We start from the raw sequence: 19,395 nt of genomic DNA on the forward strand, positions 1-19,395 counted from the left end.
AATTAAGAAAAGAACTACCATATGACCCAGCTATTCCACTTCTGGGTATTTATCCAAAGAACACAAAAACACTAACTTGAAAAGATATATACACCCCTATGTTCATTGCAGTGTTATTTACAATAGATATGGAAATAACCTAGGGGGTCCATCAATGGATGAATGGATAAAGAAGAAGTGGTATATGTGTATATTTGTATGTATATAAATATACACATATGTGTGTGTGTGTGTGTGTGTGTGTGTGTGTATATATGTAAGGTTGGCCCAAAAGTTCGTTCGGGTTTTGCCATAACATCTTATGAAAACCCGAACGAACTTTTGGGCCAACCATATATATATACATACACACATATATATAAAAAAGAGTGAAAAAAAGAGTGAAATCCTGCCATTTGGGACAAAATGAATGAACCTTGAAAGTACTATAGTAAATAAAATGTCAGACAGCAAAAGACAAATATGTAATTTCACTCATATGTGGAATCTAAAAAACAAACACAACAAACAGATATTTAAATAAATAAATAAATAAATATTGAGAACAGATTAGTGGTTACCAGAGGGGAAGGGGTTTGGAAGGTGGGCAAAATAGTCAAAGGGGTCAACTATATGTCTCTTTCTCTCTAAGGAAACATTATTCCCAGGATGGCCAGACTGGTGGTGGTGATCACTTTATAGTGTATATAAATGTCAAATTATAATGCTGTACACCTGAAATTTATATAATTTTTTGTAATTCCCACACCTTAAATACATCATTTATTAAGAGGGACAAAGAAACAAGCACAAAGGGATATATACCTCTTGAATTTATTTACGTAAAGTTCAAAAAGCTGGCAAAATCATTCTATACTGTTGGAGGTCAAAATAGTAATTACTCTTCAGGTTGAAAAGTGACTAGAAGGAAACATGATGGGGCTTTGAGTCAGTCATATTCTGTTTTTTGATCTGGGCCTGGTTACATATGTGTGTTTCCCTTATAAAAATTCTTGAAGCACACACTTTTGTGTTCTCTCCTGTATATGTATTTCAATAAAATATTTACTTAGAAACACACACAAATTTGTAATTACTAATTTTAGTGCTATGTGTCAGTCATTCTATTTAGCTCTTTATGTATATTATCTTTATTATCATTACAAACTCATCTGAATAGGTCCTATTATTAACAGAGTTAATAAACAGCACCCAGGTTTCTCCCAAGCAGATTACACTTATTTCCTTCCTAGCATTTAACACAATAGGTAACAATTTTGTGTGCTTGCTTGTTTATTGTCTGTCCCTCTACCTGAAGGTACAAGCATGGGACTTGACTTTTTTATTCACTAATGTAGCTACTAAAGGAATCCAGTGCCTGGAATACAACAGGTCTTCAATAAATATTAACAATTGCTAAACAAATGAGCATATAAATTTTGTAAAGGCAAAGAATACAGTACAAGAGAGAGAAAGCAGTTGGGACTTACTTGTTTGGGTACTCAGAGACGTTCTCTCTAAGGAAACATTATTCTCAGGATGGCCAGCAGACTGGAGGAGATGAGAGACCCACGAGCAGGAGGAAGAGCACGTGTGAGGATGCAGAGCTGGGACAGGCTTGCTCGCTGGAAGAACAACAGAGGCCAGTGGGCCTGGAGTGTGGGAGCAGGGAGCTGCAGAACCCACGCTCCCCAGGATGATCCACATGTTCCTGCCTCCATGACTTTCCTCCTGCCAGTCTCTAAAATTTTATCCAACATTCAAGGCTCATCTCAAATCCCAACTTCTTTAGGAAATCTCTCCTGACAACTCCAGCCAGGAACTAGGTGCAGTAGTGTTGGGGAAGGTCATCGAAAAGACATGACCGTTGAGCTGAAACCTTCTTACCCCCTCCCCTGTCCTTGGAATGTACACTCTACCTACCATTCCCACAGTGGGAGCTGCTCCAAGGACACAGAGAAAGCAAGGAATTCTTGAGACCATCTGGACAGTGTATGTGACTGAACCCAGTTTAGGCCTCTATATAAACTTTTCAGATTCTGGCAGGTGGGTGCAGAAATCTACACGGCTGAGCAAGACAAGCCTTGTAAGTAAGTTCCCTTGCTTATTAAACCTGCCACCCTCCAATCTGGAGTGATTTACCTCTTTCTTGGGTCTCTCCCAGCCCTCTGTGTATGGGGTTCAGTTTCAGATTACACCCAGGAAGCTCCTGAGGAGATGGCAAACCTATAATTGTCAAGCCAGGCAGGAGACCAAAGAAATGGGCTTTGGGAAAAAGGCATCCATGGGGGAAATCCTGAGGTGGCCATGGACCTCTGTGTGGGGAGGGGTGGCCCATACAAGCCTCTTAAATTCCCTAGCCTTGGGAAAGAGGCATCCACAGGGGAAATCCTGAGTTAGCCATCAATCTTCAGGTGGGTGGACATATATACACTAGCAAATGTAGAACAGATAGCTAGTGGGAAGCAGCCACATAGCACAGGCTGATCAGCTCGGTGCTTTGTGACCACCTAGAGGGGTGGGATAAGGGAGGGTGGGAGGGAGACGCAAGAGGAGGGGGGATATGGGGAAATATGTATACACATAGCTGATTCACTTTGTTATAAAGCAGAAGCTAACACACCACTGTAAAGCAATTATACTCCAATAAAGATGTTAAAAAAAAAAATCTTCATGTGGGGAAGGGTGGCCCATATGTTAGATGCTTGTGGACTGCTCCATGAGTATGGGGATGTCCCAAAAATGCCAGCTGTCATTTTTTGCTTGAGAAACTGCACATAGCACACTGAAGCAAAGGGAAATGAAGGGCTCTTGCAATGGGCTGTACTCTACTGTGGGCAGTTCAGCTGGACATCAGTGCCCAACTGGAGGCTGGAGCTTGAGTTAGAGAGTTAGAAGAAAAGCTGAGGTTAGAGAAAGACATGCAGTTGTCCGCTACTCTGCTAGCTTCGGGGCTGCCAGACAAGGTGCGAGAGCAGGATAATAAGTTGGAGACCTTAGTGTACCATTTTGCAGAGCTAGAAGGGTGTAAATTGCTGTGGATTAAGCTCCAAGTGCTTGTGACAAAGCCTGACTGAGACACTAGGGTGGAATCCCTGGGAATGTGATGAGAATAAAGAGGATAATGTTATGGTGATTGATGAGGAAGCAGGTGAAACACCCTGTGCCATCCTATTACAAAGGAAAATTTTAAATAGTAATTACCTCAAAACCCCTAGGAGAAAACTTACATGCTCTGTCTTCTGAAGTTGTAAATCTTATCATGTCTTTGAAATATAAACACCCTGGAGATAACCAAAACATTTCCCACAGAGACCTAAAAAAAATTTTTTTAAAAAAAAAGGCAGGGAAAGAGGCTTTTTAAAAATACAGACTGCTGTAGAAGCTCCTTTGCCCAAAAATCTAGTCCACAGCCTCCATAAGATCACAAATATCAGTAAAAAGCTTTAGCCATGTGAGTGGGTACCTGATTCATGGCTTAAGTTTTGGAATGAAAGCCATGGAGATTCCGTTTGTGTCTGTCTGTATGTTTATGTAATATGTCTATAGATGTGTATTGTGAATGTGTGATGTTTTTCTACCTGCAGAGGGTATTATCAAAATTTATTTGTAAAAGAGAGAAGGTATTTTACAAATCTATTAGAAATAATAAGGGTGAAAGAAAATGACTGTATAAGAAAAGTAGGTAAAAATAATAGAACGTGTTTTTTTTTTTAGATAAAGGACATTGTTTATTTGTTTTGGTAAAGAAAAAAAGAAAGCAATTTTGTCCTAAAGTAAAATGATTGTTCCAAGATTGGAAAGAAAAAAAGATAGGACAAAAGCTGAATGGATATAGAAAGTTGTCGTTTCGCAGAAAAAAAAAATATTGAGAAAGAAATGTTATGTGTAGTCAAGCTAAAGTTGAAATAGATTTAAGTTAAAAAGAAAAAAGGAGAGTTTTAATATCAAAAGTACACTGCAAAATTAGAATTTGGTTTTCTCTCTGTTAAAAGGACAAAGTTTTCTTAGATTATTGGTTTGCTCTAGTAAGAAATTATAAATAAAGGTTTTTCTTTGCCTTTAATGTAATCTGTCTAGAAAACAAAGATTTTGTGTTTTGTCTTTATCAGGTGCTTGATTACTTAAGAAACCTGAGCCTTCTCTATTAAAGAAACTAAGTGTTTTACAACCATATAACTTTTCGTATATGTTAAATTTCATGGGAAGCATTGTCATATTTAAGAAGTGGTACACTTTCTTTAGGGTATACTTGTATGAAATCCCTAAAAACCTGATATGTCTTGGTATAATGTTATCAGTCATAATTTTAAAATGTATGTCACAAATATAACCAGATTCTCTTGACAATTGCATTATAATGAACTCTAATCAGATCTTTAACCATGGCTATTTTTTGTCTTCTGTCATTTGCAGGCAGTTATTGTTTTACTCTGATGCTTTGACAAACTGTTACTGAAAAAGTGCTTTATCTTCAAGGAGATTCATGGAAAAGATTTTGACAAGTACAGGTTTCTGATAACTAAGATCAATTTGCCTTCATATGGGAGGGGCAACAATGGACCTTTCAAGTGCTTCCCCAAGTCTACCTGCACAGCCCCACAATATGTCACGGAATGGTAGCCAAGACCTGTCCCTGTTCTCCTTCCCCACATTAGTAAAATGGCCCATTACACTGATGGTTGCCTCTGCTGCAGGTCACTCTGCAGGCTTTGCTAGAACATCTGCAAGGGAGAAGATGAGCGGTGAACTTACAGAAAAGTCAAGGCCCAGGCACCACCGCAAAGCTTTTGGGGGAGTTGTTCGGTCGGGTAAGACATGTGTTGTCCCAGAAGCTGTGTTTAAGATGCAAGCCTAACCAGCCCCTAAGAATGTGAAAGAGATGCCAGCCTTTGTAGGGATTTTAGGGTTTTAGAGGACTTGTATTCCCTACCCAGCACGTTGTCTCCACCTGGTAAAGAAAGGGCACATTTGGGACTGGGGATCAGAGCAGCAAGCCACCTTTGAGAAGGCAAAAATACTAGTGAAGCAGATGAAAGCTCTGCACATCTACCAAGCAGAAGTAGCATTTGGGTTAGAGGTGTCTGTGACTCCAGAAGGTATGGGTCAGGCACTGTGACAGAGACAACAGAGGGGGAGAGTGCCCCTCGGATTTTGGTCCCAGCTCTGGACAATGGGAAACAAGGGCATATGATTCATGAGTGCTGGTCCTTGTCGGTCAGGCTGTGTGGAGGGACACTTGGGTTTGCCTCCAAGAGCCTGAGGCAATCCTCATTCTTTTCCGTATCCCAGCTCGTAAGGCACTGACACCCCCTGGCAATCAGGAAGCTGATGCTCCAGCTCAGACACAAGCCCTAGCAACTGACCCTTTAGTAGATACAGCAGATTTGGGTGTATAAAAGGAGCAGCCGCCACAATGCTTGGGTAGGATGGCATATTGCCAAGGATGTCAAATTGCCCTTGAAATACAGTGACTTGGTTAATGGCAGTAACAACATGTCCTGTGCGTTCTAAGCAATGCGCAAGGCAACATTATGGATGATTGGACCCATCCACTGTAGTTCCCAACTGGGGAGGGATTGGCAAATTGATTATATTGGCCCCTTCCCTGCAAGTGAGCGTTTAAACATGTCTTGGTTTGTGTGGACACTGGGTCTGGTTTAACCTAAGCCACACGAACCAGGCTACCACTGTTATGGGATTAGAGAAGCTGAGTACCATGTATGGATACTCTTTCTGAAGATCAGTGATAGTGATCAGCGATCACATTACAAAGGTCATGATGTGCAAGCCTGGGCAAAAGAACATGACATTAAATAGAGGTTCCATCTCCCCTACAATCTGCAGGCAACAGGGCTGGTAGGAAGGAAAAATGGAATATTAAGACAGCAGATTAAATTACTATCGAGTAAAATCACCTTGTCAGGGTGAACTAAAGTACTGTCTTAGGCTTTAATACATTTGAATGATCAACCAGTATGGCCTGTTGTCCCATATGCCAGACTAGGGACCTCTGCCAAGGCACCCAATACTGTAGAGGTATGGAAATGGCAGGATAAAGCCATTGCCCCAACTCTCACCATGGATCAACCTGCTATGCTGTTGAGGACGCCGGGCCCCATCACACCTGGGAATTGTCTCCTGGAATTCGCAATAGGACGTCTCACCCAGACCAGAGACTTTGCACCCCTGGGTGAAAGGAAACTATGCAATCTCCTCAGGGATCCCATTGTCCTGCTGCAAGCTGGACCTGTTGAAACACATTATACTTGGAATGGAACACACACCATTGAAAGAGGGGAGAAGGTGGGGGTCCTGGTCTGGTATATCTCACCCCCAGTCCGTCTCCTCGTGCCTGAGATTGCTGCCTCCCCAGCCAGCATGTATGGTGTGCACAACCAGGTCAGTTTCCTAAAGCTGCCAACCTCCCTCTCTTGAAGACCAGGGGGGCATGTTCTGTTTTCCACTGGTACAATCATTTGGCCACCGTTTGTTCCCTCTGTTGGCCTGGAGGACATTATAGCACACATAGAAGCCCTTACTAAATTCACCCAGCAAGCCTTCAGTGAAAGTCAGCAAGGCCTATCTTTAGTGAACACTGAAAGGTCTCTAATAATAAAAGCTGTCCTCCATATTAAGATTCTGGTGGACAGGTGCGGAAATCTACTCATCTTGTGGCCGCCCAAAACAAGCATTGTAGGTTTGTTCCCTTCCTTATTTAATTTGCCACCTACCAATGTGGAGTGACTTGCCTCTTTCTTGAGTCTCTTGCTGCCCCCTGTGTATGGGAGCCAACTTCAGATTACACCCAGGAAGCTCTCAAGGAGGTTGTGAACCAAAAAATGCACTTATGTCACCCCCCACCCCGAACACTCCATGACAACCTGTACTTCCATAACATTGTCCTATTCTACTTTGTGTTGCAATTATGTGTGCACGTATCTAATTTTCCCTTCTAGATAACAAGCTATTTAAAGACAAGGAATTTGTCTTATCTTTGTAGAACCCTCACTCCAAGTGCCATGCCTTGCAAATATTGTCCAGTAGGAACTGAATTGGGGTGTTGGCATAATTTGGCAAATGTGGGATGTACAGGAATGGTGGGAAGCATTGTGCATATATGAGTGGAGGAGAGGGAAAAGGAATGTATCGACTAGGAATGCCTTTGTCTGCAAGTAACAGAAAAGCTGAACAACCATGAATTAAACAGTGAAGAATTTAGTTTTCTCATTTAACCAAAACTAAGCAGGTACTGGCAATTGGTTTAGCTACTCAGCCGCACCCAAGGGCCAAGACTCTTGCTTTATTTCTGCTCAGTATTCTTCACAGACTGGCTTTTGCTCCCATGGCTATCTCACCATGGGAACAAGGTAGCTTTTGCATCTCCAGATAACTTGTTCATTTCAAAGCAGGAAGAAAGGGGGAATGGTCAAGGGCCAAACCAACTGTGCCTGTCGTCTTTTACAGAGAAATAACATATTCCCCGGCTCATCAGCATCCTCTGCCTACATCTCATTGGTTAGAACTGGGTTACATGGCTAGAAACAAGGGAAGCTGAGAAATACAGGAATGTGATTAAAAATTTAGGCATAGACCCAGCTATACACACCTTGCCACCATAAAAAAATCTCAGAGTTTCATTGAAAAGAAAGAAAAGGGGAATATCTCTTGGAATAATAAACATATTATTTCAGCCTCAGGGATGATCTGTGCCTGAAGATAAAGTCACAGGTACAAAAGCTAAACTGGGTATCTTAAACACAAAGTCTATAAGTGAGTAAATGAGCAAAACATGCAGGTGATTTCTGTAGAGATCTATTTAAGTGCATATGAATCCCTAGGATACTCTCACTTCCACAAGGAAATATGCTTTCTCTCATTGTTCTTGAATCATGTGGCATCTTGGTCTGCATCATGCTTTTTGATACAAATGAGGTTATCGGACATATTCTAATATTCTGTTAATTCTACCATCAGACAAATAACCATCACATGGATGGATGGATTACAATTGACATTCAGCCTCCACGTCTGGAGAAAATAAAAGGATGAGAGGGGAATGGACAATGGGGAACTGGCTCTGTCCCAAATGAGCAGCCACTATTCAGTCTTACTCAGTGAGAGCTACTATGGTGGAATGCTATCAGATTTTTCAAGAGAAATCAGAAATGTGGATTTGCATGTGAAATTTCATGATTAAATGTTAATAATGAATATAGGAAGTTTCAAATATAATGAGGACTAAATGTTTTGTGCCCTTTGAGAGCAACTGTCAAGGATGAGAGCTCTCACTACAGGCCAAGCTCAGCCAACCCCCTCGGAGCTTCCTTTCCCACCCCAGCACTTTCCACAGGCATGTTCCTTTCCCACCTCCCAATGTCTAGACATTTCTATCAACTTTGACAAACAAAAACATTTTAAATGAGTACACTTTTTATTCTAAAACTGGAGTTCATTTGTAAGAGCAAACCTCTCCTACTGTTAGAAAGTTCTTTCCAATTTTTTACTAAAGGTCGGACTATGTACCTTTTTTAAACTTTAGTAAGAATTTCTAAAATGTTATAGCATCAGGTTTAAAAAACAAAACCAGATATTTCTGGTTACCATAAAGAGCAAATATTGACTCATTTCATGGTGAGATGACTGCTTCTTTGTTGATTCTTTCACTTATTTGTTTTCATTTAGAAAGTGTTGTTTGCTTTCGAAGTAGGACCAATGGTCTGTTTTCAGCTCAAGAAAATTCTGGACTACTTTACTTCCTCAAATTTTCAAAGTAAAACTTTAATAAATAAAGCTCTGGCTTGTCATCAAGCATTTTGATTTTTCTTTTCTCTCCTATTGTTTCTTGTTTTCCCATTTCACTCTGGCCCTAGGCCTTTTGGTTAGCCTATAACAAAATCAAGAGTAATTTGACAAGGACTATCCTCCTCGCTTCACAAAGTAATATTCTTGTTGATTTATGTCACTGTAACTAGCCAAGGCAACCATTCCCCAATCTCAAATCTAATACTGTTTTTCTCTCACTGTGATAGAAGTACACCTTTCAGACTGTGCTGTCTGACCTTAGTACATATATCTTATATCTGCCTTTCTCGTAATTGGACCACTGTGCAGCTTTCTCACCAGGTTTATAATATTCCTTTTCCTCTGAGAAATTCTTTGGATTTTCTATGTCCTTTTCTCCTTCTCTTAGATATAAAAAAAAATAAAAACGATTAAATAACTAAAGGTAAAATACTTTTTTCAACACATGGTTCTTCCAGCTACATAATATCCATCCACACCAAGTCAACTTCAGCAACTCTCTCCATATAAATATATGTATTTATAGTTTATACATCAGAAGTCAATTCTTGGAATGACCCTAATTTTTCCTTCCTATTTATAAGCATAATACATACCACCTTCCCACGTTTATCTAATAGTTATTGCTCCTTGATTTTTCTTAATGTTACCATCACAGCGATTAGGTTCACTATGGCGAAAGGCATTAATTTTCCTTACACATGAATCAGAGATGAGCCAAAATTTGCCAAATATCTTTATAATTTATGTTATTTGTAGTTCTAAAATGCATTTGACATCACTTATAATAAAAATATGTAGTCAGGCTAATTTAAAGAAAAATAAGCAGAAGTCTTTTAGAATTGGGATAAGGTAGTTATTATCACAACAGAGCATAAAATCTGGCTTGAAGTTTTCTGGCATGCAAGGGAAAAGAAAACCAGAAAATGATGCAAAGCTCCCATCAGGTAATCAAATAAAGTACATGAGTTCTTCCTTCAATAAACAAATCCACGTAACAAATATTTGCGGAGGACTCACAATGCCTCAGATACCATGCTCGCTGTGTGGATATAAAGATAGACGATATAACAACGACCTGAAGAGCCCAGCATCCAGTAGCGTAGACAGACATAATGATGACAATGGAATGAATTAAATTTAGCAATTGAAATATGTACAGGATGCTACAGGAGCACTTACTGGAGCCAGGAGTATTCCCTCTCCTGAAGGAGAAGCAGGTGACTACCTAGGACTGAATTCACAAACAGGGGTTTCCATGCACTTGATGCCCTAACTAGAGGACAACACATACAAAAGAATACTTGGGATTTCAGGTGAGAAAACAAGTGTAGTTTGTAGTAATAAACACAATCAATCTGTGTAAAATTTTAATTGTTTCCTCTTTGGGAAGTGACATGTATTTGTGGTGTCTCAAGTTCAAAATCCATTCAATTCAAAATGGCTGGATATGTACCTAGAAAAATAAAAACATATTCTGGGCTATATAAAATATAAAACATGGGCCATGCAGCTTTATTCAAGAGCAGTTCACACAACCTGCAGTTTTAAGACTGTGCATCACTAATTGACATTTGGATCAATTCAACCTAAAGGGAATTTGATCAATAAGAACTCAGCCATGCCCAGTAGGGGCGCTTCATGATGGATGGTGACAAGTCCATGCAGGCACAGCCTCCCCCTCAATGTGATGGTTGATTTTATGTGTCAATTTGACTGGCCACGGGTGCCCAGATTAAACATTATTTCTAGGTGTATCTTTGAAGGTGTTTCCAGATGAGATGAGCATTTGAATCAGTGGACTCAGTAAAGCAGACTGCCCTCCCCAATATGGGTGAGCATCACCCAACCCATTGAAGGTCTGAATAGAACAAAAGGTGGAAGAAGGAAGAACTTGCCCCTTTCTTCCCTGCCTCACTGCTTGAGCTGGGACACCTCATTCATCTTCTCCAGTCCTCAGATTGGGATTTACACCATCAGCTTCCCTGGTTCTCAGACCTTTGAACTTGGACTAACTTGGAACTTGGACCACTGGCTTTCCTGGGTCTCCAGCTTGCAGACAACAGATTATGGGACTTCTCAGTCTGCATCATTGTGTGAACCAATTCTTATAGTTATAGATATAGATAGATATAGATATAGATATAGGTATAGACATAGACATGATAGATAGATACATAGATAGACAGATAGATATCCTACTGGTTATATCTATATCTATATATACAGATAGCCTATTGTTCTGTTTCTCTGGCGAACCCTGACTAATGCCCTTGGGAAGGGTGAATGTGGACACACACAGAGGAGGCAGCAGCGGGGAGCAGCCCTGCTCAACCCTGAAGGGAAGACAAGATGACCAGGTGTGTTGAGCTGCTGTTGCATCACAGATCACAGCGGGCAGTAGAGCTGCTGGGAGTTCCCGAACAACACTGAGCAGCGTTCTCACTGAGGGAGGGCTGCTGAACCTCCCAGACTTGGATGTACTGGGGGCTGGAGGGACCCCCAGTTTGGCAGGTTCACTACCAACCTTTTGTGGTAGGCTGAATAATGGTCCCCCAAATATATCCATATGCGAATTCCCAGACCCTGTGAATACACTACCTTACATGGCAAAAGGGGCTTTACAGATGTGATTAAGTTAAGGATCTTGAAGTAAGGAGATAATCCTGTATTATCCAGTTTGGCCCGATATAATCGCAATGGTCCTTATAAGAGGGAGGCAGGAGAGGTCAGAGTCAGAGAAGGTAATGTGATATCAGAAACAGAGTTTTAGTGATGAATTTTAAGATGAGGGAGGGGCCACAAGGCAAGAAAGCCAAGGAAGGTGGCCATAGAAACTGCAAGAAGCAAGGAAATGGATTCTCGCCAAAGAGCTGCCAGAAGGAACCAGCCCTGCCAACACCTTGACTTTAGCCCAATGAAACTGATTTGGGACTTCTGACTTCCAGAACTGTGCAAGATAGAGTTTTGCTGTTTTAAGGCACTCAGTTTGTGGTAATTCATTATAACAGCAATAGGAAACTAATACAGACATCTTTGTCCTCTTTCCCCTTTGACACTGCAGACCACCTTATGCCTTAGGCTCATTTAGGAACAGACAAGGCAGTGTGATGCAAGTTTCTGCATGAGCACACATGAGGAAGAGCAAGACATCCACTCAGCGTGTGTGATAAGAGTTGAAGGAGGAATACAGAAAATTGAAAGTCACTGGTCCTCTGAGTGGGGTGAGTACTGAGCAGAAAGCCTACTTTTAGAGGGCTGATTCACAATCAGGAGATGAGGAAATCAGATAGCCAGTGAGTGTGGACCATGAGTTCATACTGCTTGTCGCAAAAGGAAACAAATTTGTCTGTCCATAAATTCTAGAAAGAACAAAGCACTGGATTCTTATATAAAGGGAAATTTATAACATAACAGATAATGTCTTCAAGCAGCAGTTTTATAGAGACATTCTTAAAACCTCAAGAAAACAAGAGCATACCTTCAATTACAGCCCAGGGACAGCAAGTTTTATAGGAGCAAGACAAATTGACTCAGAATATATTATCTGCAGTAATCCAACTTGATAAAAAAAAAAATAATGTAGAGAGTTTAGACCACCTGAATGAATTACCAAAAGTTATTCAAGGGATATGGCCTCATACCTTAAGAAAAGTTGGCTTTAAAAACCAATGCATTAGGGCTTCCCTGGTGGCGCAGTGGTTGAGACTCTGCCTGCCAATGCAGGGGACACGAGTTCGAGCCCTGGTCTGGGAAGATCTCACATGCCGCGGAGCAACTAGGCCCGTGAGCCACAACTACTGAGCCTGCGCGTCTGGAGCCTGTGCTCCGCAATGGGAGAGGCTGCGACAGTAAGAGGCCCGCGCACAGCGATGAAGAGTGGCCCCCGCTCGCCGGAACTGGAGAAGGCCCTCACACAGAAACGAAAACCCAACACAGCCAAAAATAAATAAATTAAAAAACAAACAAACAAACAATGCATTAGCAGTGACTTCTAATTTTTTTTTAAAACAGAGAGAATTTGAACATGCTTCCCCTATGTGGACAGGACCTGCATCTCTTTATGTCTCTGGATTATAACAGGTAGGGTAGATTTGAAAATCTTTTCCCAGTGTGGGAAGCTGAGGGCACTAATTACAGAGAGTTCATTCCCAAACTTTACTACAGATCCTGGTTTGTGTTTTGTGAGAAAACTAAATCATCTAATGTATTTATACTGATCATAGAATAATTATATTGCATATTGTTCATTTATTTTCTTAATGGAATGTTGATAGACACACAGAGTAGACCACACCCACTCTGAAAAAATGAGTGAATATTCTGACTTGATTAGGTCTCCATCTTTAGCAATCATGAAATCCTAGTTCCTCCTTTTACAAGGCCCCAATATCAGGGGGTAAATGTGAGATGGAGATTCAGATTTTTAACTCCTCCCACTGGCTGCACTTAGTTCTTTCTAATTCCATACTTCCCAGAATATGGAGCTGGACCTTAGCCCACAAACTCAGGATTACAAAAAAATATTTATTCTTATTATTTTTGTCATTCCTTTCTTTTCTTTTTTTTTGGGCTGTGCCGAGAGGCTTGTGGGATCTTAGTTCCCCAACCAGGGACTGAACCCGGGCCCTTGGCAGTGAGAGCATGGAGGCATAACCACTGGACCGCCAGGGAATTCCTTCATTCTTTCTATTTTATTCTTTATTCTTTTAATTCAGCTTAATTTCTGTTTTGGGTTCCCATCATGCTGGGCAGGGAGGAAACCCAGCCTCAAGCCATGGTTCCTCCCCTCTGGTCATGCTGGGGTCCCAGAATCCTGGGCAGTGGAAGGCAGTCAGGGAAAGACAGACTTGGAGACATCCAACATAGAGGCGGCGGTCCCTGGAATTTCAGAGTTTTCCCACTGCTGCCTAACCTAGCTGAGGCCTGGGAGTCTCCATGAAACTGCCCCAAGCAGCTTTCTCAACTCTAGAGTCTTTCCACCCTCCCAAAGCCCTGCCTAGAAATTAAGCAAGCAGTTAAGAAGAACAAAACCAGCTTTCTAGGTTCCATATTCAGCTCTGATACCGACTAGCTATGAGATCAGCAAATTATGTAACCTCTCTATGTCTCAATTTCTTCATTTGTAAGCTGGGAATATATCAATAGTATCTAACTCAACAGGTTGTAAGAAGTAAATACATGCCATGCACTTAGAATAGTGTCTGGCATACCAGAATCCCACAAGTTTTGATATTCACTAAAATGTAATCTCCATGAGGGCAAGGATCAGGATCTCTGTGTATTTGTTCACTGCTCTTAGACCAGTGCATGGTGTATACAGAAGTTAAAGAATGAATGAATGTTGAAAGATTCAGTGCATGCTCCTTCTTTGTCCCAGGACTTCAGAGCTCTCTGTTTTCCTTATGTTCCCTCTCTCCAGCCCTGGAAAATCTCTCTCTAGTCTCAGAGAAGTTTTTATTTTTTGGGGTGTCTGGCCAATATGTTGTTTCTGACCCATACCATCCCCACCTCTGCCCACAGAGCCAGGAAAACATGCAGACTATGCTTTATTTTCTCCCAACCATATCCCTCCACAGAAGCAAAGAACAGACTTTACTCTGCTTCAACGGAAGGAAGAGAAAGGAGGAAACACAGAAGAAAAGCAAAGTTTAAAAATCTCAAAATAGTATCCCATCCCAAGAGCTTTAACTCATTTTTTTTTTAACTTTTAGTTTCTCATGAATGAGTCCAAGGGTTGTGCAAAATTATAGGGCTTTTTCTTGTAATCATTACATGAAATGAACTCATGCCTGCTCACATCAGCTGAATCTAATCTGCCTGTGATTCATGGCCGAGTTACCATGTTGCCTTGCTGGTCAGAACAGTTTCCTCCTGGCTCCCTTGGACAGGATGAGGCTGGCTCTTGGTAGCCAAGTCATTGGAGTCATATCAATGAGCAATTTGCCTTCTTTGATAAAAGCTCTACTCTAATTGTTAGGTACACACAGAGCCCACACCCAAGCACACCACGTATACTTTCTAAACAGAGGTGGGGCAAGCACCATGATGTCTGTTTCCTGCCGAGTCAGTAATGCTCTCCTGCTCCACCCTCCCTCCCACCTAGTTTGCCATCTTCAGCTCTAGGCAGTGCAGATCGTTACTAGCCTCCTATTTATTAGTGAAAGCAGTCTGGGTTTCTTTGCCAAAAGATACACTCAGGAAGGCTCATCAGCCCGTACCCAGTTACACCGGCTGTGCTACCAGCTGGAAGCCTCCCATACTTCACGTTTGTGAAGAGCCCTAAAATCAGGGCCCACAGTTAACCTGGCTTCTTCTGGGACAGCAGCACCAGAGCCAACAATTTTTTCACTAACATTTAATGAGATTGTTAAACACTTCATTTCCAAACAGATCTGAAGTTGGCTTAGGGTTTTGTTTTAAAGCCAGATGTATTTTCTGGTTCTTAGTTTGTCCAGGTATGGCTGAGATTAGATTTTAGTCTAATCAGTGCTGCCTAGAGCTGAAGATGTGAGCCATCTTACTGGTAAAGACACCTCTCCCTCAGCCTAATTATTTTCCAGGGCTCACTATTATCCCATACTCACGTGGTAAATATTGATAAGGATTGGAAATGACAATAATATGGGGGTAAGAGCCCTGGACTGAAGTTCAAATATCTGCATCCCAATCATGACCTAGTCACTATTTGCCCTTGGGAAAGTCAGTGACCTGGTCTGGATTTAGTTTCCCTAACTGTATATTATGAGACATTTTTAAAATATTTTCATATCCTACAATTATCTTTGCCTATGGTAGCCCACTCTTTGACTCTGAAGCATCCATTCCTTTGGGAGGGCAGATACCATCTATAACAAAGGGTCAGCATCCACGTCCAAAACTGCTTCTTATTAAAATTCTTATTAAAAAAAAATAGTAATCACCAATTTTAAAAATCTCTAAATTCTTTCAGCTTCCTTTATATAAGAAAAGCAAACCTTGACCAACTCATCTTGATTTGCCCAGGATGTTCCCAGTTTTAGCACTGAGAGTCCCACATCTCAGGAACCCCCTCAGTCCCAAATCAGGGTAATCGGTCACTCCACTTAGAGTTCTGGACCTACAGTTTAGTTATGAGCCATAGTGTAGAGATTATTTAAGGTAGAAGAGAAAGACTGGTAAGGATGTGAGCTCCAGAAGGAATGAGTGCTTCAGTCATCTATGAACAAACCACCCTAAAAGAGTGACTTAAAATAAGAGCAATCATTTCTTTTGCTAGTGAATCTGAGCATTGAATGGGCTTAGCTGGGTGTTTCTTGCTCAGGGTGTCTCTTGAGGTTGCAGTCAGACAGTGATTGAAACTGATACCATCTTGAAGCCTTCTTAACTTGCATGTCAGCATCTGGGTTGGGCACACTTGAACAGCTAAAAGCTTAAGCTCCTCAGATCTCTCTGTCTTCCCCACCCCCTCCTCCTCCCTCCCAACCTCCCTCTCTAACTCTTTCTCTCATCTCCACATGCTCCCCCCAAATGGTTGCCTCAGGATAGCTGGACTTCTCACATGGGGGCTGAAGGCTCCCAGAGCAAGTCCCAAGAGAAACTGGCAGAAATGGCATGGCCTTTTCTAATCTAGCCTCATGTCATACTGCGTCACTTCTGCCATATTCTTTTCATTAAGCAAGTCACAAATGTCCACCCATGTTCACAAGAAGTGACATAGACTCCACCTCTTGATGAAAAGAGCATCAAGGAATTTGCAGACACGTTTCACAACCACCATAAGGAAGAAGGACACCTACTCCTTCCAGCTCAGAGAATTTACTTGAAAGAGAAGAGAGGTAGGGGAAGCAAATTGTCAGATGCATATGTGCTAGGGATCACCACCACACCTCCCCAGACCATAAGATCTGAGCGGCTGGTATCAGACAGTAAAGAGTCAAGAAGAAAGCCAAAAGTAGAGAAGCCTCAACCACTCCCCATTCACAATTCTGGGAAGATGTCACCACATAAGGCACCAACAATGAATGATGCAACAAAGTGAAAATGGCAGCCCAGCCCAGTTAGGTAATGAGAGCATCAATTACCCAGAGCCTTCCTTGTGGCACAGAAGAAATTTAGAGGTTTCTGCCTATCTCATGAAGGATGTGAGAAGATGATGTTGCTGATGGCAAAGGTACAACAGAGCAATGATGAGGTCACTCTGAAGTGCTTTAAATTGGGAATCACAGGCGTCCTCAGACCTTAGGGAGAAGAAACTGTGGCATCAGAGAAAATGGAAGTAGGGTGAGTCTGCAGGAAAGACTTCTGGATCAACTGAGCCCAGAGGACAGACTGAGAGTTCTCCAGAGACAGGTAAGCAAAATGTCCCCAACCCCATCACCTGACTGGATGGACAAGGGCAAGACCAGAGCTCTGGCTCCACCTGTCAAGATGGAGACAGGAGGAGCCAGAGGGCAGCAGACAACTGGTGTGTGGACCTGGGGCCTCTCTTCCCTGCCACCTTGCAAAGACAATGGAGTCATCTGAAAGTGATGAATATACCACAAACTGGCAGGTTTAAATTTCTGGTCCCTTCTTTCAGTCTCACCTCCCATTCAGGGTGGCAGCTGTGAGAAAAATCAGGTCAGCTCTAGAGAGAGAAAAAGCGATATTTCTTTTTGCACATCTAAGTTACCGTGTTAAACTTGTCCCTGAGCAATATGAAAAACAGAAACCACTCTTTTGATTACCTCACTCCCCACACTGCAGCCACAATAGTTCCTGTTGCTTACCTCTGACTTGCCGTTTCCTCCCTTTGTGCCTGTGCACCTATGGTTCCCTCTGTCTGGAATGTTCTCTCTGCTGGCTCTTTGTACCTTTCATATCTCACCTTAAATGTCAACTTCTGAGTGAGGTCTTTATTAACTGCTCTGCCAAAATGGATCTACTCCTGTTTGTCTCGATCTCAATACCTACTGACTTTTTTCTGATAAATGATTTCTCACCCCACCCGCACTGTTCCCAACCTGCTCCTCACCAGACTTGTCCATCTTAGGAGACAGTCGTACCCAGTCGCTCAAGCCAAAAACCTCAGTTCTTCTGAGTCCTTCTCGTTTGTCCTCAAACCCACATCCAAAGGAACTGCAGTCCGAAGGGTTCTGTCTCCAAATATATATCCTAAATCCATTCACTTCTCTTGCTCGGCTCTGCCACCACCATCTAGCTGGGCCAGAACTTTCTTGCCTGGTCTGACCTGCAGTGCTAGCCCCCCTACCTCTGCTCTTGCCTCTCTACCATTCCACATCACACTCAACAAAATATTTTTAAAATATAAATCAGCTCCCGCAACTCCTGTGTTTAAACCCTCAATGGCCTCAAAAGTCTCCCCCTAGACCCACAAGGCTTGAAGGGTCCAGCCCTCAATCTCTTCACCTAACAGCACATCTCCTTCCCTATACACTGGTCTGCTTTGGACTCTTTGAACCTGCCTTCCTGCCTCAGGGCCTCGGCAATTCCTCTGACCTGTAACAATCTCCCCCAATGCCTTAACACAGGTGGCTCCTTCTCATCATTCAAGCCTCAGCTTAAATGTCATCTCCTCAAAAAGGCCCTCCCTGAGCTCCTCCCACCCCCATCAGAAAGTCCCTCTCCTTGGACTTCTTTTCTTTACAACACCTAACTCTGTGATGAAATGGGCAGTTCATTTGTTTACTTTTTAAAAATTATCTAGTCCCTCCTTCACAAACACACTTAGGTAAGCTCCCTGGTGCAGGTCTCTATATCCCCAACACCCAGAACAATATGTGGCTCTTAGGTGCTCAGAAGGTACTGAACAAACGAATGAATGAATACCTTGAAAACCAGTTATTCTCTGAGGAAGAAGGAGCATTTTCTTCTGGTCTCAGTTTCCTCACCTGTGAAATAAAGCTATTGAATAAGGTCATCTTCAGGGCTCATTTCAGCCAAACATCCAGGGTTCTTTCTATAATTGCATGTGCACTCTAATGATTGGCTCTGTAAGGGCATCTTTTCTCTACAGATAGTTTAAAGGGCTCTTTCAATCTTATCCTAAAGTAAAAATTCGTATCTGCCAAAATAGAGTAAAACTTCACTAGGTAAATAATACAGTTAACACTTGCCAATAAGATAAGGTCGGCCCAAGTAAAATGTAAATCCCTCATTTCAATAAGTGATGAAATAAACTGCCTGTGCTCCAGGTCTATTTGTATCTGGCATTTAGCTTTCCTTTGGAATTTGGCTCCTCTGGGCTGGAGCTTGAATTTAAGTAAACACACACACACATACTATATATATATATATATATATATATATATATATATATATAGTAAAAACTCTATTAACTGCAATTGATTTGTTGTGTCCCTATCTGGGGCAATATTCTTTATTGTCAGCAGTACTTAGCTTTCAATTTCAATTCATTTTTCAAGTTCTTCCTGATCTAAAAAAAAGAAAAAGAAAAAGCTATGAGGGTGGAAGAAATACTCTTTTATTTTAGCAGGGTTCCCAGCTACATGACTGCAGGTTGGTACCTCCAGGCAAATGGCAATAGAACCCAGGACTTCAAGTTCTCTCTCAAAGTATTTCTCTTTGAAGAACTACAAAGTCACTCTAAATGCTCTTTGGGCTTCAAAA

The 19,395-nt window shown here is 41.7% G+C and overlaps 1 long non-coding RNA gene across 1 annotated transcript; it reads right to left on the reverse strand.

Annotated features, from left to right (window-relative positions):
- Nucleotides 1-3,212: 3,212 nt before the first annotated feature.
- On the reverse strand, nt 3,213-12,848 carry LOC309629807. Its single transcript, XR_014245228.1, has 2 exons — nt 12,777-12,848; nt 3,213-12,471 (listed from the first exon to the last, which is right to left on the reverse strand). It is a non-coding gene; the product is annotated as an uncharacterized lncRNA (long non-coding RNA).
- Nucleotides 12,849-19,395: the final 6,547 nt, after the last annotated feature.

Source organism: Balaenoptera borealis (genome assembly GCF_965194805.1).
Source record: "Balaenoptera borealis genome assembly, chromosome: 5".
In the NCBI taxonomy this organism is placed as follows: domain Eukaryota; kingdom Metazoa; phylum Chordata; class Mammalia; order Artiodactyla; family Balaenopteridae; genus Balaenoptera; species Balaenoptera borealis.